The 24982-nt window shown below is 39.4% G+C and overlaps 1 protein-coding gene and 1 pseudogene across 1 annotated transcript in view; one reads left to right on the top strand and one right to left on the bottom strand.

The window, feature by feature from the left end:
* The window catches only part of GALNT18 (polypeptide N-acetylgalactosaminyltransferase 18), a 224945-nt gene extending 219257 nt beyond the window's left edge, over positions 1-5688 (bottom strand). The window contains exon 1 of the mRNA XM_015864042.1: positions 5570-5688. The gene's annotated coding sequence lies outside the window, so the exon portion shown is untranslated. The remainder of the gene's footprint in view (positions 1-5569) is intronic.
* Positions 3460-23951, top strand: LOC107314609 (annotated as a pseudogene).
* The last annotated feature ends 1031 nt before the right edge of the window (positions 23952-24982 follow it).

Below are 24982 nucleotides of genomic sequence, written 5' to 3'. Positions count from 1 at the left end.
TACGTAAAGCACAGAGATTATTTATCCCTGGATAAAGAGCACTCAACGTTTCACAGGACTAAAGCACAGCAGGGGGTAACTGCATTGTACAGCAGCACACAAGGGTCACGCAGATAACTGGAGGGCTGGAGCGTTTCTCCCATGAAAATGAGCTGTGTGAATTGGGCTTGTTCAACTTGGAGAAGAGAAGACTCCTGGAAGGAGCCTTCCAGAGCACTTGAAAGGAGCCTATAAATAGCAGGGAGAACAACTTTTTACACAGGCAGGAAGTGCTAGGACAAAGGAGAACGGTTTATGCACTAAAGGAAGAGAGATTCAGATTAGATGTTAGGAGGAAATTTTTCATTCAAAAGGTGGTAAGGCACTGCAACATGTTGCCCAGAGAAGCTGTGTACAGCCTATCTCCGGAAGTGTTCGAGGCCAGGTTGGTTGGGACGCTGGGCAGCCTGAGCTGGTGGGTTGGAACCCTGCCCATGGCAGAGGGTTGGAACCAGATGGTGTTTAAGGTCCTTTCCATCCCAAGCCACTCTATGATTCTATGAAATAAAGGTACAGTTCACCTTTCAGGGTATCAAACAAGCAGTTTTTACAAGTATCACATCAGCAACAGGCTTACAGCAAGACCAAAATTGCACAAGTGATGTTCACAATTTATGAGAAGCATGTAACAGTCAAGTTCAGTGCTCTTTCACAGAGTAAGCACTACAGCTCACTGTGCTCAGAAACAAGCAATATAATTTCCCAAGTTTTTTATTTAAACTCTATTAGTTGTGCCACATTCGATCTTAAAGGTCTTTTCCAACCTGAGCAATTCTATGATTTGGTTTTTCTTCAAGGAGCCCCTTAGCAAGGGTCCATTCTGTAAATCTCTCACTAGCCAGCTTCAAATTTGTGGAAAGAAGAAAACATTTTTGTTTTGTTTTATCATACAATCAAGCCTAGTATTAAATTGCTTTTTCACTATTAATAACATTCATACAACTCAACTAGCATTTAATTAGTACAGCAGTTCAATCATAGAGCCTTCTCTGGCTCTCATGTGGGTGTGATTCTGCTCTCAGGCAGCCCAGAGTATTTTAGCTGCTGTGATTGGAAACAGTTAGGTCTTCTGCACATAACAGAATCAAAGCATTTAATTCCTGCACTGTTTCAGTAAGCAATCTCTCAGGCAAGTGTAAGCAGTATTATGATTGACTCAACTTACAGTAAGTGCAGGTCATAAAAGAGACAGAAGTCACCTGAACCTACATGTCACAGGACCAGGCATCACATGTTGAATAACAGCTCTGACCCACACTCCTACTCTCCATGTGGAACTTCTGTGCAAGCATTACAACATAAGCCCATTTTTAAAAGGTCAAAACACAACATGGAAGGCAACACTAGAATGTTATTTGCATATCTCCCAGCAATACAGGAAAAGATTAAAGTAGCTTAAAACATGGATAAGAGGCAATCCTTGATAACTGCTGACTTAACCAAAATCAAGATGCACTCCATATTGTTATACCTCTGGAACGTGAGCTGTGCTAAGGAATCACACTATCTGGAAATCTGCCCACCAGTTATGCAGTTCATGCTTTCATAACAGCAACAACAGCTAAAGAGAGAAAAAGAAAAAGTATATACTTTCATGTAGAGCACTGAGTTTATAATAGCAAAGTACCCTTCCTACAAGTCAAATCACTGAAAGCTACACAGAATCAAGCGGAGGCAACCATGACTGATCCCCCTCTCACTTCCCTTTCTGAGTAATAAAACGTTAGTTAGAACTGTTTCTTAAATTTGAAGGGGGGGAAAAAAAAAAAGAGAGAGAGAGAGAGAGAGAGAGATAAGAACAGATCACTGAAGCCTTTTTGGCTCTGAGACTCCACCTCCAAGTACCCACGCAATCTATGAATAAAACTAACAGGCTCATAAAGTGACAGAACATACGAATCCTAAAACATACTGCTGTAAATGTGAGCCAGATTTAATCAAATGTAAACTAAAATTAGAGAATAGCATATGGCCAACTGTGGTGCTACTGAAAATCCATCAGCTAGTTTTAATACGGTTGGGTTAATTTTTAAACTAAGATTTTAGAGCTGAAATAGTTTCTCTACAGCAGACAAGAAACTTGGTTCAAGCACAACCATCCAGATTACTTCTAAAAATTGACTGTGCGTTGTTAGTTGCACTTGTTTCTTGGCTTTGTCCTCACTGCAGAAATCTGCTTTCAGCATTCCTCCGATAGTCACAACTACGTTCTCAGTACATAAGTTTCTCCTGCTAGGCAGGAAAAAAACCTCTTCACATCCTCCTTCCTCTCCAGCACAATCACCCAGTTCAGAATTTGGTTGCATTTCAGGCATCATAAATTCCTAACCTCATTTCCATAGTGCTGTTTGTCCCTACATTTGAAAGCAAAATCCTTAATAAGGACCTAATGCTGAACATTAACTTGCATTTTAAGCCACATCCACATTAATAAGAAGAGAATAAGGACAGGAATAAAACTGGTATAGCTACCTTATTTTTGGTACCCTTGGCAGAGGCTGAATTCAATCAATTCGCTGGAGGCTTCCTGCTTAGGAAGAACACTAATTTGAACTGTGCACTATGTTTTCTTCTCTTTATCATGACTTTTTAAGAGAGAGAGAGAAGGAAACAAACAACCTCCCATACCCACTTTCCTCCTCTCTCAAGCCTATTAAAGAATTTAAAGTAAGCAGAATGGTTCCTTCCTCTCTAGAAAATGCTTTTTCACACAGGCTATTCTCAGATAAACTCAAGACATCCCAAAAAGCGCTGTAGGCAGGTTGATATTAGCATCATAATTAAGGGGCTCTCAGCCTCACCACCTACCAGCCCCAATTCCAGATCGCGCTGACTTTCACTCCCGAGGGTCAAAAAGTTCCTTGTGGAGCTCCTGATAAAACTCTGGTATCCTTTTTTTCTTTTTTCCCACAGCCGTAAATCTTTCGGGAACCAAAAAGGGGAAGTTTCTCTTCTCGAGCTGCCCCGTGGAGGCACCGGGGCGACCTGGAATGTTCTCGGAGCTCAGGCCACGTGCGGGCAGCAGCAGCAGCCCAGGTGCAATCGCTCTGCCCCCTGCAAACGGCCGTCACCTGCGCGAGGCTCCGGTCCGGCCGGCTCTGCGCTCAGAGCTTCTGAACTGGGCGCTGCGCTGCTCGAGCACCCGGGCACGGCGCCGTGACCTTAATGAGCTGCTTCATTGCTAACTCCCGGACGCAGGTGATGGATTTACAGCGCCCTTGTGTCCCTCAGCTGCTAATTGCTGTAGCGCTTGTGCTTTCTATTGCGGTATGCGCTTTAACGATTGCGGAAGATCACTTTTAAACGCTCTCAAACAGAAAAAAGATGCACCGGGGAACTTGAAACAACAGTAAACCTATGAGCTATTTCACAACGCAAAAGATCTCATAAGGGGAGATAGGCTTTCAATTGTGAAAAGTGATGACAAAGGGAGATGCCACCGCGACCACCGCTGAAAGAAATTTAAGGAAGAATGAGAAAATGGAAGACGACGGCTTTTGGGCAGCATTTCGCTCCCAGGGCTCCATCCGAGTGGATCGATACAGCTCTTATTGTCAGCACAGCCTGTGACTTATCGCTGCTGCTGTTACAATGGATATCTCCAATGCCGTGTTTTGATCTTTCCTTTTAAATTAAAATTGGTGCGCAAAGACTGCGGTCTGAGTTGGAAACAGGAACATAAACACTGCAGTGCTATTTTTCTCCAACACATTAATTGTGAACGAAGACACTTGGGGCAGGGAACTTTATCATGTTCTGGAGGCCAGCACTAGCCTCAGTACCAACCTTCCTACCCCACAGTTCAACTCCTGTGCTTCTAGTGCCAGCACATTTGTCCCTTAACCTGCCATTTATTTGTTTGTTTATTTGGTTTGAGGGTGTGGTCGAGTCTTACAACAGTGTGGTATAAATGATAGAAAAAGCAAGTGGAAGAAGAGTGGGAACTGAACCCTATATTTAAACAGTAGCGCAGAAGCTGGTTGTGAAACTGCACTTTCTCATTCCTGCAGTGTAGGAAAGAATCTGTTAAGGCAGCTGATGCCTCTCATTAGCCTTCCTAACGTGGCTGGGGAAAAAAAGAGCAGTTTCAAACACTGAAGCCAATCTTTGAGAAACGGTTTTCTCAGAGATGGTCTGTGCAACACTGAGAAAGGCACTTGCCTGTCAACCAAACAATGATGATCCTTAGGGCCACAGAGTGAAAATGACCTCGCAGCTTAGGAGCTGGAGGATTTCTTCGTTAGGCTCGAAGTGAAGTTCCTTTTGCAATCAGGACTGTTACTTTGCTTATAGTAAAATTATTTCAACCACAGATGACAGAAAATTTGCAGCAGAATATTCCTGATCTGACTTTCTAATATACTCTCCTGAGAAATTCAGATTCTGTCTCCATATGCAACAGGTGGGTGAAGAAAGCCTCTCTTTTGTTCTGATGCTAAGCAGGTGGAACAAACTTGTGCTAATGAGTACATACTGGATATTACCACCTTGCTTGTATTTTCAAGAAGGCTGTGCAATGGGATAGAAACATACATAATTTTTAAAAGGTGGGAAAGCTTTATTTTGGTTAAAGTGCTATGATGTTCAAGCCACAAGCAGCTTTTCACATAAACAGTGTCTGAAATGTAGCGACTGCTGACCTTCACTGAGTTAGGTGATGATTACTGTCTCGCAGGGAAAGTTCTTATCAGCAGTCTCTAAGTGCATGAAGCTGTTCACTCGGGTACTCAGTTTTCTCTCATCTTTTGCCTATCCTCAAGGTTAATCTGCTCCTCTTTATTACCTTACAATTCTCTCATATGGTAACAATGTTTCCCAGCTGTATGCCGATAGCAAGTTTCATTACCAAATTCTTCGTTATTGCACAAATGCCATTAATAAAAATTTCACATACACTTCAGCCCAAGAAAATCCCTTTTAAGATCTCCAGTGGCAAACTCCCTCTGGCCTGATAACTCCACTTAAAACACATATTTCCCCTTCCTACTATGTCATCCATCTTAAATCCCAAAGCTCCATTATAACATCCGGTGTATGATCTATCTGTTCAAGCACAGAATTAATAATGCATTATAACGCTACAGTGAGATAGACTCACAGAAAGATATTGCCAAATGCAACATGTCTATCCTAACATAGCATGTAAGCAGGAAAAAAAATAATCGCTTAAGACAATAATAATTTACTAGAGGAGTAAAAGGAAAAATATTTGATGTATCAAAATCAGATGATACAAGATAAACTGAAATCAAGTACAGTGGTCTGTGTAAGAGCAACACAGAGAAAGTGATTGCAGCAACAACAAAGAGGTACCAAAATAGTTTTCATATTAATATACGAGGAAATAAAGGAAAAATATTGCATTTTTTCATGAAGTAGATATGTCTATGTAACACATTAAAATGTAATAGCTAATACAAATCAATTAATTAGTCATCTGCATTAATGAAAAATAATGTTCATTATTAACCAAAATCAAGTGAAAGTCCTTCTTAGACATGCATGCCCACTAGTTAGCACAACTACTCACAGGTTTGGTCAGCTGAGGGAAGGAACTTTTTTGGTTCAGTCACTGGCAGGGTCTTGGAAATGAAGTGCATGCAAGTTCTCACCACTAGGATGAATCACAGACCTGGGTTATCTGGGACCCTGAAACACAAAATGAGTAAGACTTCATCAGTTACTGCATGACAAAGTCAAAGTCCAAAATACACCAGATTTATTTAATAGCTATTATAAGGATTCAGGGGAGACTGACTTCTTGATACTGTTAGATCAGGATCTTCTTCCTCCTACCTTCCATCCTACCCTCTCTGCACTGTTCACTGCTTGGATATTCCCAGTCACAATGAAGATACAACTTCCCTTCTCCAGTCAAGAATTCTATCACGTACATCTTGGCATCAAGCCTTATTTTTGGCTTCTTGTACCATACCACCTTATTTTCCCTGTTTGCTTCATTCGATCTGTAGCAGTTTTTAAACAGTATTTAATAGAATTACATTAATAAAACACAGTTGTTTTCAATGGGTCAGATTTTCTTTCTAGAGTGCTCTTTAAAAGGTATTTGGTAAGCTTACTTCAGTCATCTTTACAATGCAAGAGTACCAGTGCTTCTGCATAAGCTTTACGAATCATGAAGAAAGTAGCAGAGGCAAGTTCAGGTTCATCAGTTTAACAGAGAGACACTCACAGTGCTGGGGTCAGCTGGCTGGTCAGTCTGCCAAGTTCTCAGTACGAGTGGTAGCCAATCAGTACAGTGCCTGCCCTGGGATTACCCCCAGCAGATACCAGCAAGATGTCTGTTAATCCCCTTTAGTAATGTGGCCACATATGCAATGTGAGACAATAAAGCATGTATCAGCAAGGTCATTTGCAGGAAGCAAGGAGACTTGTTTACAGCTTCAGAGCAATTTCTCACAAATGAGTTTCTTTTAGTTACCTGCAGAAAACCAGAGCCAGTTTACTTACATTCCCAAGCTAATAGCCCTTTCTCATGGGCCAATTGCCTATTTAGGCTGCGATCAGTACTTTTCCACACAATCTCAACCCAAAAAAACACTGTTTGTGCTGGATGAAATAGTAACTGCATAGATTAAACATAAATACATGCAAAATATATATGGGAAGCTTTATTTAATTTGCTACTCAATATATTATATATATACGCACACACTCATATGCATCTAAGTAAAAAATATGCAAATCAATTACATAACAAAGAAAATTAGTGAAACATTATGAAGCAGAAAGAATACAATATCAGTAAACTAAGATTTCTTACATACATGTTTATAAAATACTAGGAAATAATTTACAAAAATGTGGAAAGTGTAACCAATAATGAATTGGAAAATGCAAGATTAAGCTTGTTGCATATTCCTTACAGAATACATCTTTATTACATGCACATACTCTTACATGATCCATTTTTACTTGGGTTTAACACAGATTGCTCTCTTACAGAGCTGCTATCCGGTATTAGATTTTGTTCTTATTTGCTCACTGGACAAAAGCCAGCACTGTACTCAGCACACACTATTCCAGTATTGCTTTAAAGGAAAAGTACTGGACTTCAGTGAGCACAAATCTTCTTCCCTCTCTTCTTACATACAAATGACTTCCTAATAAAGATAGGGCACATCTGTCCCATGCAGCAAAGCGTAACAGTTAACTCCACCATTCCAGTGACCTGACCACAAATACAACCCTCACTGACCGTATGAGAGGATAAAGTAAGTGCAAACACCCGTACAGCACCATAGCCCTATTAAACCCTGAATGCCCAGCACAACTAATCGGAGCTGACATGTCTTCTTACTTGCAGTGCCAAACATAGCTGAGATCTCTCCACTGCCCTGCACTGATACAGAGAAGGTTGGTGGGTGCTTAGTTTTGAGACTCATTCTTACAGGGAGAATGAGACTTACAGAAAACATCACACCTTAAGATCTGTGACCATGCACCAATTTGGATACCACTGACACCTCAAAGCAAAACATTTCAGACAATAACATGGAACTTCTTGATTAAATATCTGAAAGCCAACAGTAAATTACAGTATCTATGAAATCAAACAGAACAAACTAGCCTTTTATTCACAGTGTTGAACAGTAGGGCCACACACTAGGATTTCAACTCAATCAGGCATGGAAAGTAATGATGACAGACATTCTGCCACATCTATATTGGTGATACCTGTATTTCAAATACTCAGTCATTAAAAATGCTTGAATTTGCTTTTTTTAAAAAGTAGGGTACGGAACTTTGTGTACACTCAATATATTTTTTAAACATTATTATTTATATTAATAATTGTTAATTGACTAATACATTAATAAGATCCTAAATAGCAATTTGTATATTTGCATGCATTACTCCATTAATATCATGAATACTTCAATTTGCAAGTATAATATAGTCTGAAAATAGCTACTGCAAATGAAAGGCTGTACTCTGTATATGCTAAGAGAACTAAAGGTCAGCCTGTAGCATCCAGGAGATCCTGTTTACTAGTTCATACAGTGCTTCACAGGCATGCTTTAAGGACAATTGTAGCTTTTTAGCTTGTTGGTATTCTGCAATAGTGGAAAGCTTATTGGGTTTTTCCTCACTCATCTGTCATGCTCTAAGGGTTTCTTAATCATTAATGATCAATAGATCAGTTTAGATGAGAATGATAATTCAGAAAATTGAAAAAAAAAAAAAAAAGAGTTTCCTTGATGGGTCTATATATTGGTAAAAAAGGAATCCAATTTTTAACTTACTCCTGGGTAATAGATGTAGTGTCTGAAGAGAACGTTTTAGAATTTCAGAGAAGCTAGCTTTGGCAATAATTGAGCACATATTTGGATTGTTCATGGTTTTATTCAAATGTTTTAAAAATACTCTTCCTCTAAACGCACTGACTTTACTAAGATCCTGAGCTCTATTTAGACCTTTTGACCTCAATGTTTATTTAGTTACCAAATCAGCCTCTGCAGTTAGAAAGGTAAATACTGTCCCTCCTCACTGCTATGAGAGCTTGTAAGTCCAAAACAGACAAGACGACGAGGGCCTTTATCATCCATACACATACAAAGCTACAATCCCTGCTTTGTGTTCACTGACCCTTTTCATAGTCATAGTCTCGTGCGGGTTGGAAGGGACCTTAGAGATCAAGTCCAACCCCCAGAATTCGAGCCTCTGTGTAGCAGAGCGGCAATTCTACCACTTGTGCCACAGGGGGGATTCGAACTCCAGGCCCCAGTGTTGCAAGGCGGCGCCCATCATCTATGCCTCTCTTATACATGCAATGACATGGGAAAGAAAAAGAGAAAATGCACAACTAAGGAACTGCTTTCCTTCGTATGTTTCACATATGTCTTGCTCCTGCATGAACCACAGATGTTTCATACATGTATGGACTCTGTCTCCATCCTTCTTTCTCTCCAGCTACTTCACAATTTCCTACATATGGAAGACTTGCATAGACCAGATGGCAAAGGCATTTTGGAACACCTCATCTTTCCTCACCACCTGCCATTCATCCATTGTCTGACTTGATTCTAGCCAGAAACAACATTATTTTTCTCCTTAATGACTCCTGAAAATGTGAATTTTCCCTTGTTTTAGACTAATGAAAATCACCATGGGTGAGACTGTATGGCAGGTGCAAGTACCTGAAACAGTAAACCACAGTCACCTTGAACCATTCCGGATGACTCGGGTAACTGGAAAGCTCTAATTTTTCTTGTTTCACATATGTTTCACCATTTCCAATGGTGATGATTCTTCAAACAGCTTATCTACACGCCAATCTCAACCTTTATTGAGAGGTGGAATTCAGACTCATGGACTGCCATTCCCAGCATCCTTTCTAGAGCCATTTTTGTGGATAGGACTTACTTTGGTTATTTTGCAATATTTTTGTTATATTTAAATAACTAAATTATGAACGTGAGCATTCTTTACAAGGTGCTCCTCAAATTCTCTTAGCTATCTTAATTTCCTGGTTACAATTTTTCCTGACATAAGTTATGGACTTCCTTTTCTCTCCCAAAAGGACAGATTTATAAATGCCAGTCCTTTCTAAATAATAATCATGGTAACTATAAATTGAGCCACAAGGTTTTTATTAGATCACTTTTTTTTTTCCTCTTTCTTCCTGCCCTCAGCTCAAATTTCATCAGAGAGTTTGACCTGACTTCTAATATAAGTTTTTTGAGAAGCATCTAGGCTGCCTCTAGGCTTGTTGCTTTTGGCTCCTCCTTTAATACTTTTTCTTCCCCTTGACCTGTTGCCTCATTAGTATGCTGATCCATTCCTTAAAATTGAATACCTCTGTTCTGGATTTATTTTGTTTAGATTCTCCTACTGCAGTGTCAAACCTAATCATATTTTTAATTGATATTACAGATCAGTTCTCCCAAACACTTCTTAAGCTGGCCCTATGCACTAATCATTACCAAAGCTGCAACAGCACCTTTTCTTCTGGAATGGAAAACTAGTTGTTCTGTGAACCTGTTATTTACTACCTCCTGAAATTTACTCCTATGTCTGCCATAGATAAGGCAATGATTCTGTGGGCAGCTGCAATACTCAGTTACTGCTTGTCCTCAGTTTGCAGGTAGCTATGTTTACTTAACATAATGGATCCTATATCTATATCCTGATTGGTTAATAATTCAATCCTAACACTTCATTTTTATTATCAGCGTGATGCTTCCACCTACAGGGTTTTCATGCTCTCATCTCTTTTTCCAGCAATAACTTTATTCTGGTTCTTTTCACTTCAGACTCCATCAACAACACCACTTCACCTCCAGCACATCTCACCCTGCAAATGTATGTAAAGTTGATAGCCTGAGAACATCACATCCACTGACTGCCTTCTTTCTGCAATGTACCTCAGCTGCCAGTCTGTCAGACTTGTATGAAGCCATCATCCCAGTTCTTCCAACGCATTTCTCAGGCTGCTACCACTGGCAGAGAAACACTAAGTTTTGCCTTTGGTCTATTGCCAAGTAGATGGGACACACTGTCAAATGACATCAAGAGTCTGACTTGCTTTTCTACTTAGTGCTGTTATGCTGTTTCTTCCCAGCCTTTTCAGTAGCTCCCTGACCATTAGCTGTGTCTGTTTCAAAGATCACTGCTGTCCCACCTTAGTGCAGCTTTACATGTCATCTGCCTCTGTCTTTAGCATTTTTCAAGTTTTTAGGGCCAGCAGCCTGTTCCTTACTAATCAAGGTTTCAAACCTTCCCTCCTGTTCCTCTTCCGCTGAAACATTTCCTAGTTCTTAACACATGTGCATCTCTTATCCTAATTTCTGAAAATTACATTACTTTCCATTCATGAACAGCAACTGATCACTGTCTTCAAAGAACCTCAAAAGCAGACCTGACTGCTACCAACCTTAAAAGCAGACCTGACTGCTACCACAGCCATTTATTTCTCAATGTTAATAACCTTTCAGAAAATTTGAACAGGCAGCTTCCAGATTATTAGCAGGCAACTGAAGTATCTACTTACAAGCAGTAACAGCATCAACACTGCAGTATAAGCTCTTCCCATATAACTCTATTTACACCATGCCTAGGAAAATATTCCAATAGGGAGCTTGTAATTAGTCTCATAAAGGCTCATTCATGCCAAGCTGGTGCAAATAACGATTTAGAGAAGAACAGATGTAGGGCAGGAATTCAGGGCAAAATTTAGATAAATCCCAATAAAAAGAACAAATTCATAGCCCTTCACCCTCACCTTATGATAGGCAAACATACTCCAACACACGTGTAGAAGGTGGAATCCAGGTCATATAAAGATGAGCATCCCAGAAGTGACTCCTTAAGACAAGAGCAGATGTATTTTATCTGCTGCAGAGCTGTGTTCTCATTCGGACCCTAGCTTCTGAAATTCCAGGCACTCAAAGCAGACAGAGAAATCACTATTAAACCTATGGATGAACTCTAGGACTAGCATTCATTTGCAACAGTTTAAAAAAAAAAAAAAAAAAAAAAGAGGATTTCCATAGCAGTCAGATCAGTGAAAACAGGCATAAGAATACAGAAAGAGTTCTGAAAGACAGCAAAAGCAGAGAAATGCCATAAAACCTGTTTCACTTGTGGGCAAGGCAATGCTATCAGCTAAGAATCTGGATGAGAAAAGGGTAAACAAAGCACTAATTGCACTGTCTGGTGTGACAAGCATGTTACTAGTTACAGGATTGCATCACAAGTTTCATGACAAGAAGAACTATATTTATAACTCCAAAAGCAAGTCTGCATCTTGCATTCATGAGCCAAGGATAATTAGAGAAAGTTTTGCAAGAAGAGAACCCAAGAGATAAGGTTGTATCTTATATATATATACAATATATATTATGTATATATGTATATATATATATATATATATATATACAATAACAATATATAATTGTTAAGAGATAAGGTCATTGGGATTGATTGTGTGCAGTTTGACAGTATATTTGAAAAGTGACATTTTCCAGGCTAATAACTGCCAGCAATGCTGAGAGCTTTAAGCAATAGTAAATCCAAAGACTACAGTTTTGGACTGATCAATTTTAGTGTTTTTGTTGTGCAGCAAAAAAAAAAAAAAATGCTTACTGATCCATATAATTAAAATCATAATCTGTTCCCCTTAACCTCAAGCACCATGTGTTTAACAGAATAAAGTATTTTGGTGAGTGTCACCATTCACCTGTACAGCCAGCACGTGTTATTTGATGTCAGCATCATACTCTATATTCTTAAACGAAATATTCATATTGATTAGAGGAACAAAACCAATATCTTGAGGAGCTTCATGAGTTGTAAGTTTCAATGAAGTTTTCAGTCCTGCAAAATCCACTCAAAAGAAAGTAAACAACTGACTCCCAAAATTAAGTCTTTCCAACCAGGTTTAGCAGTTGCACATATTCAAAGCCTGCACGCTGTTAGTCCTGAAACTGTTCATAGCATCAGTTATCAGAATTGATAATTCGATGTACTGGACATTTTCTTATATTTCTTCCTGACAACTTTCTTTGCTGAGAGGTTTCTTTCTGTCAGCCACACTGACTGTTCTCGAGGCCAGTGAAACTCCCCACTTCCTCAACATTCTTCACACTTCTGGTTCCTCTGCAGAGCTGAGTATTTAGCACATAATCCAATGCCAGTACAAAGTAAATGAAAGAATGAAGTGGTGAAGGCTAAATCCTCTATTTTCATCAACTGTGCAGAGTTACACTGAAGTGATGGGTCTCCACCACCTAAAATTTTCAGACTATTTATATCTATCTATTCCCATAAGAAAGACCTCAGTTTCTGAGTTCCTACCTCTGGAAATAACATCTCCAGCCAGATCAGAAAAGTGAAAGATTTTGTTTCAATGGCAGCATAGATAGCAAAGATGCATTCCATACAGGTCTTCACACAGCATGTACTAATTCTACAAGACAGCTCTCTTTTTAAGTCTTTCTCCAGTACCACTGGTAATGCATTCCAAAGGCACATCAGCACTCAAGCAGATTTTTTAAAATTAGCAGAATATGGTTTCTTATGTTTGATCTTCAGTGGAAAGGAACAGGTATATAATTCACTGCAAGATGTGAGAAGAGAGCCAGTATAGGACAGTCAGAAAGAGAGCAGCCAAGTGAAGAATAGAAAAGGGTGTAAAAATGCTATCTAAAGAAACATTTTCATGTTTGAAATAAGACACTCGGAATTCAAGATAATTTAGAATATTACCACACAGTATAAATTACTCATAGCTGGCTACTGAGAATTTGACTAACTTTTATCTATGCTTCTGATTTTCAAAAGCATGAGAATCTCACTGCTGTCCCTGAAAGTTGTTCCCTAAGTAAGGACTAGAAGACTGAACTGGATATAGAGATCAAGTGAGGTTTGTAATTACGTACAGGAGATATGAAACATCAGTTTATTGCACTCAGATTTAAGCTTTCCTTTTTGAGGAGTGCTTTCTTTGTTTGTTTTTTCCTCTTCCATCTTGCATCATTCATCAGCGTATATCCAGAACACATTTTGAATCTTTAATTTCTTCCCCTGATTCTACTTTCACATTATACAACAGATTCCATCCCAATGTTTTCAATGGCTGCCTAGGTAAGGAAATTGCAGTCACTAAGCTCACTGGTTCCAAGCAGTACCTGTGTTCCATAACCTACAATACTAGCATAACCCAGTCTACCAGGAGATATTCTGGCCTGCTTTCCACAACTGATGAAAATGACACTTAACTGAAGACGTGTGTTTGGCTGACAAAACAGTGGAGGCAACAGCAGAGGCAAATATTAGAGAAGTGAATTGTGTCAAATCAAAGGAAAGGACCAGTAACAAATGAAAATAATTATGCCATTTGTACTCCTTTGTTCTCTTCACAGTGCTACTGCAAATGTTACACAGCATTTCTCACTCCTTTTTTAAAAAATCCTACGTTGGCACAAAAGTATCAATCCCAAACTTACAATAAACGATGAAACATAAGACTAACTTACACTTGTGAAACCCTGTTACTGAGTATGTATATCTTCTTTAAGTACACGTTCTGCATTCTCTGTCCAAAATGCTCTCCCATCAATTCACCCATGCAAAAGTAAAGCCTGTACAAGTCCATCACTCTAAGAGGCAGTAAGAAATAGTAAGCAGTTGTTGACAAAAACCAGAAGCTCAAAAAAATAAAATTTTACACCACTGAAATTCTTGATTCTAAGGAAAAGATTACTAGCTCTAGTCCAGCTCTAGAACAGATAGCACAACATACATGATCATTTCTGCTCAACTACGCAGATTTACTGTTGCGAACAAAGGGAATCTGGTTGTTTGTTAGCTTAAGTTAATGTGAAGGGGCCTCCTTTTCTTCACTGACTACAGGATCTTTGCTTTCCCACTGTTACGCCTCTGCTAGACTTCAGACCCTGACACTGTTTTTGTGCAGGTCATAAGTAGACACAGAAGTTTGAGCAATATGGTCAACACTATCAACTTTATTCAGATTACCTCACTGCTGTTGGCTTTAAAAAAAGTTAACAGCTTAAATCAACGGTTGTATGCTAGAGCAATTTCAGCATCACAGACAAAAAAAAACTCAGGACCCTCGTAAGAAATATTGTCTTGATACTTGTGCTCCAGAGGAAAGAATACAATCCAAGAATATACACACAATTCCTCAAGGTACAGTGTTCAGGCAACGTTCTCCTATGCTAATAGTATTCCAGGGAACTACTAAGAATGCTTGCACTGCTTTCACCAGTTTGGGGAACTGTAATTTAAAAAGCCTAGCATGGACTTTGCAGTGTAAAAGCAATGCAAGTTTAATATTAGATTAACAGATAAATGCTCTTCAGAAATATTAAAGTTCCTCAGAGCAATAGAATCAGCTTTTGTGTTTTAAGAATTAAGTTACAGGGGAAGCTTCCTGCCTTTTACCGTATCCTCAAGGATCAAAATGAAAATGGTCGTGGGTGGCTGCGTGTTAGCAAAGCAAGTGCCAGCAAACTGCCTCCCCTCACGTAAGTGGATGATTTATCAGTTTAATGAGCTTTTCATGGAGAAAAATGTTCCCCAACCAGTAGCAGAGAACTACAAACAAATTACAGGAATAAGGTTCGATGTAGAATTCAAGATGTAAGTACCTGTGAAATACAGCATGTGTTACATTTTCCATCCTGTCAGCAGCCCACTGAGAACCTGATCACTATGATTTCCAGCCACATGATGCAGTTCTTCTTCCAATGACAGAGCCTTGAAACACCGTGCCCTTGCTTTTGTCTGTAAGGAGCACCCACATAATTTTTGTTACATTTTGTTCAGTTTTCAACAGAAAGGAGCCAGTACAAGGGAGATAAAGACAGAGCTACAGCTCATTAGAACAAGAAAGGATACTTCAGCTACACAGCTAAAACACGATTCTTTGCACAGCCAGGAGACCTCGATGGATAATTACTTGGTGCTTCCATATGTATTGGAATTCAGAAAGCTACCAAAGTCTACAACTGTTTGAAAAAGACATGAAGCACTGTTAATATATTTAATTTTGCTACATTTCCCAGAAGATTCTTGAAGTACTTTTCCCTCTCCTTCTCCATACATCATCATACAATTCTCTTCCCCCCACCCCCCCCTTTACAAGGCCCTGTTTCTGGCACATCGTGCCATTTCTGTCTAGACTTTCTCCTTCAGTCCTGCTATCTTTGAAAATTAAACAAGATATTGCTAGTTGATTTATCTGCTCTGTAAATTAGGGAAAGCAAGCTACATTGGACAGGCATAGATGTTATCTAACAGCCTGCAGCAGGCAATTGCCAGCTACATACAGGCTTAAACCTGTATATCTGTACTATACGTACAGATTTTCAAGGGATAAATTGTTATTTGTGTGAATAATTACACTTTTGTAAAATAGGTGTCTAAGTAAAATTTCACTACTTCATCCACTACATAAACAACTGAGATTTTATTTTAAAGAGTTATTAGAAATAGATATCTTGAAGAAGGAAGATGGAACAAGAAGGGTTTCAGTCCAGAACATTCTATCATCCCTTCCCTCCCCCCACCAGTCTGGTGACAGGGCCCCTCTTGTTACCTCTGGCATCCTTATGGCTTTTGCCATATCCCACAGCAAGTAGAGCAATCACCTTTTTGGAGAAGTTCACCTTTCTGGTTCATCTGTCTTGTAGTTCTTTAACCTGCACTTGAAGTGCAGGAATGGGTTTTTTTATGCCACTTCTTCATATCTTCTCCATGATCACCTATGTAACTCCACAAAGCAATACATTACATAGTCTTACTGTTGCCATTTGCTTGAGCAGTGGGATGATATAATAACTGAGACATTAGACAACACAGATTGGGAGGAAACCAATTTGATCAGCCCCTCCAGCAGGCTGTTTTGGAAATCCTGATCCCCATCAGGTGTATCTGATACCACCACAGGTTCATCAGTTCCATCACAATAGTAGACAGTTCGTCTATCATATCTTCTTGATTGCTCTCCACTCTGTCCAGTTTTTCAGCTACCTTTACAATGGCTGAAGCACAATTTTCTAGAGGAGACTCTCCCTTTCAGCTTGGAGACACTCTTTTTCAGCTTGGAAACTCTCTCCCTCTTGGGGATAGAATATTATAAGGCCTGATAATTATTAGCCCCGTACCAAACATTTTGTGCCTTCTTAGATCTGTCTGAGCAGTAACATCCCTGTCTCAAATACCTGCTTAGGCTCTCAGGATCTTGCAGGTGTTCAGAAGTAAAGTTTCATGTCAAAGACATCCACCTCTCTAAAGTCCCTCCACATTCCCTGCCACTCAGTATTGTCTGGTTTTGGGGAAGGCTTCCTCAAAATACTATAAATACAGATACTGAGTAAAATAAGTAAAATGATAAACAGTACATTCAGAGAGATTAACAATGTGATCAGATGAGCATTCAAAAAAATGCATAAATGATTCAAAGGAGAGAAAGGGAGGCTGTTTAAAAATCACAAGGTCTGTAAAATTAGCAGCTCCCTCTGAAAATAGTTCCAAAAGGGAAAGTGGAATGATTCCATTTTAATTTTTTATTTTTTTTTTAATAGAAGCAAAATAGCAGTGCACAAAGATTACAAACATGGCAATCCACCTGGACTTTCAAGGTCAAGTTTTGCAGTGCAGCAACTGATAAGCTGAAGCTCTCTGAGAGCAAAGAGAAAGATTCATTCTAAAAATCTAAAAAGCAGCTTTTTAGCAATCTCCACCAAGAGAAATTCATTTTCATACAGTGAAGGTAAACATGATCAACTTCAATGAGAAGACTACATCCAGTAATATTAAACTTGTTTACATTCTTCATCCTTTTAAATTATTGTTCCAAATGGAGACAGCAAGTGTTCTACCAAGCAGAGCTACCAAACAAAAGGTACACGTGCCCTAGCTTCGCAGTGATACAGTCTGCATATGCCTGATGGCCTTGTCTACTGCTGATTCACAGACCACATGCAACTTGGAAGCAGTATTTCAGTGTAGCTGGCATCAGCTTCTCTGTTTTCTCATGCTTTTGTCTCAGGAGCAAGATTAAAAGTAATTAGTTGGTGAGCCTGAAAGATAAATGTAGCCTAGAATAAATTTAAGTTCAGCAGTTTTTCAGAAAGTATCATTTTCCTGAATCAACTTATACACCAGCTAGATGATTAAAAACTTAGGATCTCATTTCAGCTTGAAAAGATTCAAACTCACTGTGCCAAGTCAAATAATTTTGTTCTGTATGGTCAATAAATAACCAACTTAGTTCCTTTCCAAATCCATTGTAAGTCATTGTGCAGACATCAAGTAGCTTTATAACTGTTATCTAATGGAAACATAATACATTTATGACAGTTAATGATTCCTGTTATGCTAGTAAATGGACTAACATGGTTCATCATCATCATTGCTTACAGACTTTGTAAGAACAAAAAGGGAGGCTCTCAGGGAGTGACTGGTGCAGAACGTGAACATGGCTTCTTTAATGTGCTGCTTCTCATTGCTGAAGAATAATGCTCAAACACAGCTGTCACAGGTCTGTCATATCACATTATGACAAACTCATTTTCCCTCGTTTTGTCTGCAGCACTGTAAAAATGGAGAAAACTAGAAATTTGAAAGCAAACTAACTAACAAATACTTTACCAATCCTGAAGTTTGTCTGTCTTTTCTCTTTCCATTGCAATGTGCCAGGTTAGTTTTTATCTGTCTGTTAAAACACCTTCAGATCCTCCACACACACTGATATACTTAAAGCCATTTGTTTTACAGTTTGAGATGGCAAATAAATCATTTCCATTCCAAATGAGGTGTTCAGGACAGAAATGAAACAGGAGAAAATTTCTGAAATCCCCTTTGTGTACCATGGACTCCAGCAGAGATTTCCTCCTAGATCTTGATACAGGCTTCATTACCACTAAATTAACACTCTGTTTCTCAGAACACCTTCACAGTGCTGGGAAACAGACATGGCACAGCACACTTCAGCTACATCCCTGCCTCACCCTGCACTTTTTTTTGCTTACACTGCCCTATATCCATCATCTCAGGGCTGCAAATAGGGTGAATGAGAACAATTATATTAGTTATCTTGCTCTGCCTTTGATAAACAACCACAGGCAAGGACATTTCTTAAGCTATTTCCACTTTGCCTTTAGGTACTGTTTACATCAAAGCTGATAATTTGCACCCAAATGCTTATTCTTTAAGAGAATATTCCTCAGCATTGATTACACACACATCCCATTTTCCCCCTACTGCTTGCTAAATCTTCTATAAGAGTGCTTAGAAACCCTCCCCACTTAAGCTTCTTTTCATGTATCAAAGTGGAAAACATCATGAAAAAAATCAACTCACAGAAGTTTGTGGCAATTAAACTAATACACCAAATGTAAAGAATCTGGATAGAAAGATCATTTTTGTCCAGCTGCTCCTCATAGTTTGAGCTGTATGCATCTGAAGCAGATGAATTTATGTCACCAAATGTAGAATATCAGCAATATCCTTGATGTGTGCTGCTTGAGCCACAAGTGGCCGCTGCTGCAAGCAACCCAAGCGACTCACCATCCTGCTGCTGCCTTATAGAATCACCCTGGGTGATTGTGAAGGGAATTATCATGTTTTTACTGACAAGGAATACAGAAGATATGAGAAAGAGACAATATTGCATCAACGTCAATAGCAATAGAAATGATTTTTTAATCTGCCAGTAGCCTGAGGTAAAGAATGCCACTGAAAGCTTATCTCCATAATATTGCATTTGCAGGCAAAGCCTTGTCAGATGACAGTCTCATTTGTGGTTTCACATCTCTATCCTATCACTGCAGAAAAGTTTTATTAAAAGTAACTGACAGTATCATCCCCTTCCTTGTCATCATCTTAGCCCAAGTCCCCATCTGTTAGAAATAGAATGAAATCATCCAGCTTGGAATGACTTTTTTCCATGAGGAAAAAAACTGTACCTAGACAGGCCCTGCTTAGTCAAGGTTCCAGCCAGGAGCCGCAGCAGGAGGTCAAGAACAGACCTGCTCTGTGGCCACTGTGCCACTGCTCCAGGCTGTTCTCTGCCACCCCACTCATTGCCTGATCCAGCAATTTACTATTCACAGGCAGAGGCACAGTCGCAGTCCATCTACAAGTACCAGCTGGCAGCGCACTCCCTGGGCACCTGGGCAATTGCTCAGATGGATTTTTATATGGGCCTGGCCTATATCGATCATATGTTTCCTCCCACACCCAATCATATATTTCTTCTCATCATGACAGGCTTGAAATGCAAAAATGTGCAAAGGCTAAGAAATTCAAGCCATCTCTTGGTGTTCCTTCCTGACTTGGGAAGGCAAAGAGCGGAAAAGCTTCCCTGCCCCTTCTGTTTTTTCCAGTTGAAACAGAAACGGAAGTTTGGCTTCATTATCTCTGCAGTCAGTTCCATTAGTATAGAGCAGAAAAGAAGCTTTCCTAGGGCAAGACAGGATTTGCACTCGCTACTTAAGCTAACTTGGTTTTTGAGCTAAATACTGCTAAACTGAACTGGTGGAAGTTCTGCCTCAGTGAAGAAAGCTGTCTAATCTGAAACTGAACAACCCCTCATTTTATACACTGGAATTATAAGAAACTACCTTCTCATAAATTAGCACTCTTTAAATATAAGGAAATTAAATTTAGAAAAGTCATATTAGGAAAGCACTAGTAGAGAGAACAGCTGAATAAGAATTACAAGCAGCACATGACAAAAAGGGCCCCTTCACAACTACAGCTTCTGTCATGTGATATTAAGATGGTGAGTTATGAGTCTGGCAAGTATTTTAAGTAAAACAGACTCCCTTTTTGTTTGAAAAATAATGCTTCTTAAAGATGACTCCAGAGTCCCTCACCAGAAATGTGCTTATGAGCTGAATTAATTTCTGCTGAATTCAACAAATAGTCATCAGTCACCCAAAATGCTTTTCTCCCAGAGAATCAAGCAGCCAAGGAAATTTTACATAACTCTAGAATTTATATGCTGAAAATATGTATTAGAAATCCAAACCAATCCCAGAATGTTTTAGACCGTAAAGTCTGCTTTCAGCTACTGTAGATCACTGGTTCTGCTTTACCAGAAACATTGTTTTACAGGTTTATAACTCAGTTACAAAAATGTGCTTTAGGCTAAGGCTCAAAGAAAGATCTCAGCTAAAGGATCATTTTTTTTTCACTACAACTTTGATCTAGTTTGTTCAGCTATGCAAGATTTTAAGCATTTAAACAACAACAAAGAAGTCTTCTACCATATGATTTCACCAGTACCAGGGTCTTATACTCTGTAACTACAAGGAAGAGAAATTTAATTCTAATTTTGATACAGCAAATGCTCTAACTACATGTTTTACATGGTCAAGTCTACAGATTTTTAAGATAATGTGTTAACATTTTTTTAAAGAGTTATCACTTACTGTGCACTTTACCCCTTTACTACAAAAAGATTCAACATAACGAATGTATTATCCATACATACTGGGAGATCTGTGACAGAGTGCTCCATCAATCAGTCTCAGCATGTTAACAACTAAGAGTTATTCTAGTCATAGAAACAACCAGCTGAAGTTGTTCAGTCTGCCCATTTCTGACAACACAAAGTGAAGAAGTTATTTGGTCTTAATAATACAAATGGATTCATAGACCAAGCCCACATATCTAGTTTTAAAAGGCATGTCAAGGTGAAGATGTATGCTCAGAGACAAAGTGAATGATACTTAGCCTACAGATAAAATGCCAAATTTCTGGAAAGGCTAAGTAACTATAAAGACAACTTGTTTGTCTTTCAAGTCACAGTTTTGTTCTTTGCAAATAGGTTCACCCAAAGCTTGCTCAGAAGTTAAATACTTGACAGCAGAAATAATATTGAAGGATCTCCAGCCTGTATTAGGAGTCAAACTAGACAACTTTAACAGCCTCTGGTGACCTTGAAGTCTATAAAACTATTAAGAACTGGGAAGCATAAACAGAGGAACAACTTTGAGAAAAGTGCTTTACATACAGAGTAACATACAGAGTACATACATTCAATTCAGAACAAAACTGTGCAACACTTTGAAAGAATTAGAATCAATGCTTGAGATTCAACCTAGTACTGGGTATAAAGCCACACCTTTATAAACAAATACCATTTTTTCTATCTCACAGACAAACACTTTTGAAAATATTTTGCTGAACTGAAGTGGGAAGGAGGCAGTCGAGCCAATACACCTGCAATCCTCCTATGAACCTTGATCGGGGAAGGTGGGAACTAATTTAATGTTCTGACATTCAGTTCAGTGATCATCATTGAAGTCAGATTTATGACAGGAAAAGTTCAGCAACTTCAGCTTAGCTCGACATTTAACTATTTGACTCAGAAAAGCTAAACAGCAGTAAAAAGCCGTGCACAATACAGAAATAAGTTGTATGAAACTGCTGTAAAGATACCACTTTGTTTATTTGTTTCTGACAACTGTAGAAGGGACATAGAAGGGAAAAGCAGGCATGCTTTTCCCCCCCATCTTGCCTTTTTGAGACCAAGTGAGAGCAATTACAGCCTGCTGCTACCTTTCTGATCACAGTGAACCTATACCAATGTTTTCAACCAGTCCTTGGGAAACCATGCAGCTCACCATGTATGGTCATCACTTAAACATTCACTAAAAGTTCACAATGGCAATGTTGTTCTGTAAATCAACAGTGGAATGCTTATGCTCTTTTAAACCCGCAACATTTTGGACACAGGCTCTATTTGTACAAAGGTGAACAGATGCGCTCAAATACTTACAAATGAGTCATAGGAGAGGCTCGAGTACCTAGGAGGTCATAATTGTGTATCTAATTTTGGAAGCTCTAGATGATTTTTATCTCTTCTTTCAATGCCAATGAAAATACTGAAAGTTAACGCCATGAATATCAGTCGTTCCTGGCAGTTTTGACCTTAAAAAGAAAGAACCGGGTTTTACTGCTTCATCATAAGTGCATCTCACAACAGTACACTTCTGACTTTCAGACCCACCAAGATTTACTGGAATGCCCCAGCCAATATAGTAATACTTAAACACCCACAAGAAGTGAATTTTTTTCTAAAAACACCTTCTCCTGCATTACTTTTTTTTTTTTCTTTAAACAAATAATTCCCAAGACCTTTTTCTGCCTTCTAAATTACATTAACAAACACAACGTAAATTTGCAGTGTTTTTCCTCATAAGACTCATTAGGTTTACACACTGTAAATTTAATACTAAGGCCTTTTCAGCTGTACATCTAGTACAGATACAAATGTAAAGCTAATGTGAATTGCCTGATACTAATGTACAGTGCCATTAATAAACCTTGCAGAACTAATTTAAGCACTTATCCAATAACTTGCTTCCTTTTCAATGCACTTATCTTACCAAAACTCACCTGAGCTACCAGCTGTAGACACCCCCATATCACAAATATTTTTTTTTTTGAAGAAATACGTTCTGTTCACACCACACGTCTTCCACCCTAAGCACTTACAGGTAAGTAGTAATTAAGGCACAGTTCTTACAAACCTTCACCTTGTAACATGTCTTCTGCCTGGAACTGGGCACTGTTGGGGAGCTGCCAGCAAGGAACTCCCATATCCATGTGGAGTTGAAACGCACATGCAGGAGGGAGCAGGGCATGCTGTTCTTCCTCCACAGCTTTACAGAAGAGCCCACTGGTACCGGGCGCTGACCAAAAAGCTCTGGAAATGCATTTGACTGACAGGAAAGCGCATCCTGAATGTGAGTGCTGTCGAGGCACTCCCACATGGTTCACATCGACCTTCTTCACATCAAAACAGTCTCCAGTAAGGTCATGCTTGGTGTACAGCAAGATGTGGACATCTTTCTAAGCAGCCAGGAGACACAGGGTGCTGGTAGCTCCAGCATGACCTGGCCACACAGCTGTGCTGTGGCAGAGGCAAAGTTCTTACAGCATATAGTCACCCACGCCAATCACAGCAATTTCTACCTCAGATGTATGCAAGTGTGCGCCTATATCCTGGTGGGCCACAACTTTTCTACCTATGAATTGAAGACAGTGTTCATATACCTCCTGAGTGCCATCCCTTTGGAAAGCTGGCATGAGAGGCATTTCGTGCTGCAGATGGACGACATCTTGTACTACCTGCACTGCTGCCTGCAGGAGAGACGCCTGGATCACTTCCTCACAGGAAACAAAGCGGTGCCTGCAGACATTATCCTGCCACAGGATTTCTGAGCATCCCAACCACCCAACCTGTTCTAGCACCTGGCACAGGATCCAGACAGACACGAGCAGGTGCTACATGAGTTGGAGGAGCTTCAAGATCAGCTCACAAGACTGCTGATCTATGGGAAATGAGAGACTTCGCTTGTCCCATAGCCAAGCACGCTGGACAAGCAGAAGATGCAGCTCAGTAGGCAGTGGGAATTGCTCCTGACTGTCTTCAGCACAGCAAATCCACTCTCAGGCAGCCATGTAGATGAAGAGGGTGCTTTTTCAGTGCTATTTGCTGACCATACTTTGTGATCCAACAAAGTTATTCACACCTTTCCTGTGGAGAAAAACCAATTGTTAAAAAGAAAACCTTACTTTTTTATTTGGCTCTTCACTATTGAAACTTCTTCTACCTTCATAATATATCACTGCTATGTTGTATTTATAAAAGTATTTGTTCCAAAGATCAATGATTAATATTTGCTGTAGGCTAATGAATCATATATTTTAAGATCCCTCCCAACTAGCATTTTCAAGGTGTAGTGTACACAAAGTTTTATTAAAAAGTAACTTGAACAAAGCATAGTTCAAACAGTAAAGAAAGCTCCTGTTCGGTTATACTGAAAGCAATGCATTTCATTTCTGTGTATCTGAATTTGCCTCCAGTTACTGTCAAACTTCACTTTTCTTTCAGTTAACTATGTGCTGACAGCCAAACCTGACAGATCTCTCAGTACAGCATGTAGCCTCTGGACTTCCAAGCCAGCAGGTGGTCTTTCAGTGACTCGAATTTGCTTTAAACAATACCTTACAAAAGGCTGCTGAAAGGTAACTTTTCTTTTCCCAGTGACTTTCAAAGGAATTGTTCTTCAAGCGTCATTTCTTTATAACAGAGACATATGTCCAACTTCAGAAAAGCAGGAAATCTAAGGGAATTCAGTGGTAACACTGCATTCAGAATCCAGTACTTATTTAAGCACTTTTCCAAAAAGGCAGGCTCAGCAGCACCCTGCTCTTATTTGTAGAAGTTACTTGGATGTCCATGCAAGTTTGTGATCTAAAAGTGTCAAACAAGTTTCCCCTCTCCTTTGTTTTCCTTTAAGGCTGCATCCTTGCTGATACCACCATGAACAGCAGTAGCAGTCATGCAAAATAGTCTTTGTTTCAAAGATCTTCTGTTACTGTCCTTCTGTATCATCTAACTCTATAAAAACAGCGGATGCAAATTACGCAA

The sequence above is a fragment of the Coturnix japonica genome, chromosome 5 (assembly GCF_001577835.2).
Source record: "Coturnix japonica isolate 7356 chromosome 5, Coturnix japonica 2.1, whole genome shotgun sequence".
NCBI lineage: Eukaryota > Metazoa > Chordata > Aves > Galliformes > Phasianidae > Coturnix > Coturnix japonica.
The sequence above is the reverse complement of the archived record's forward strand: the minus strand, read 5'-3'. Positions and strand labels throughout refer to the sequence as shown.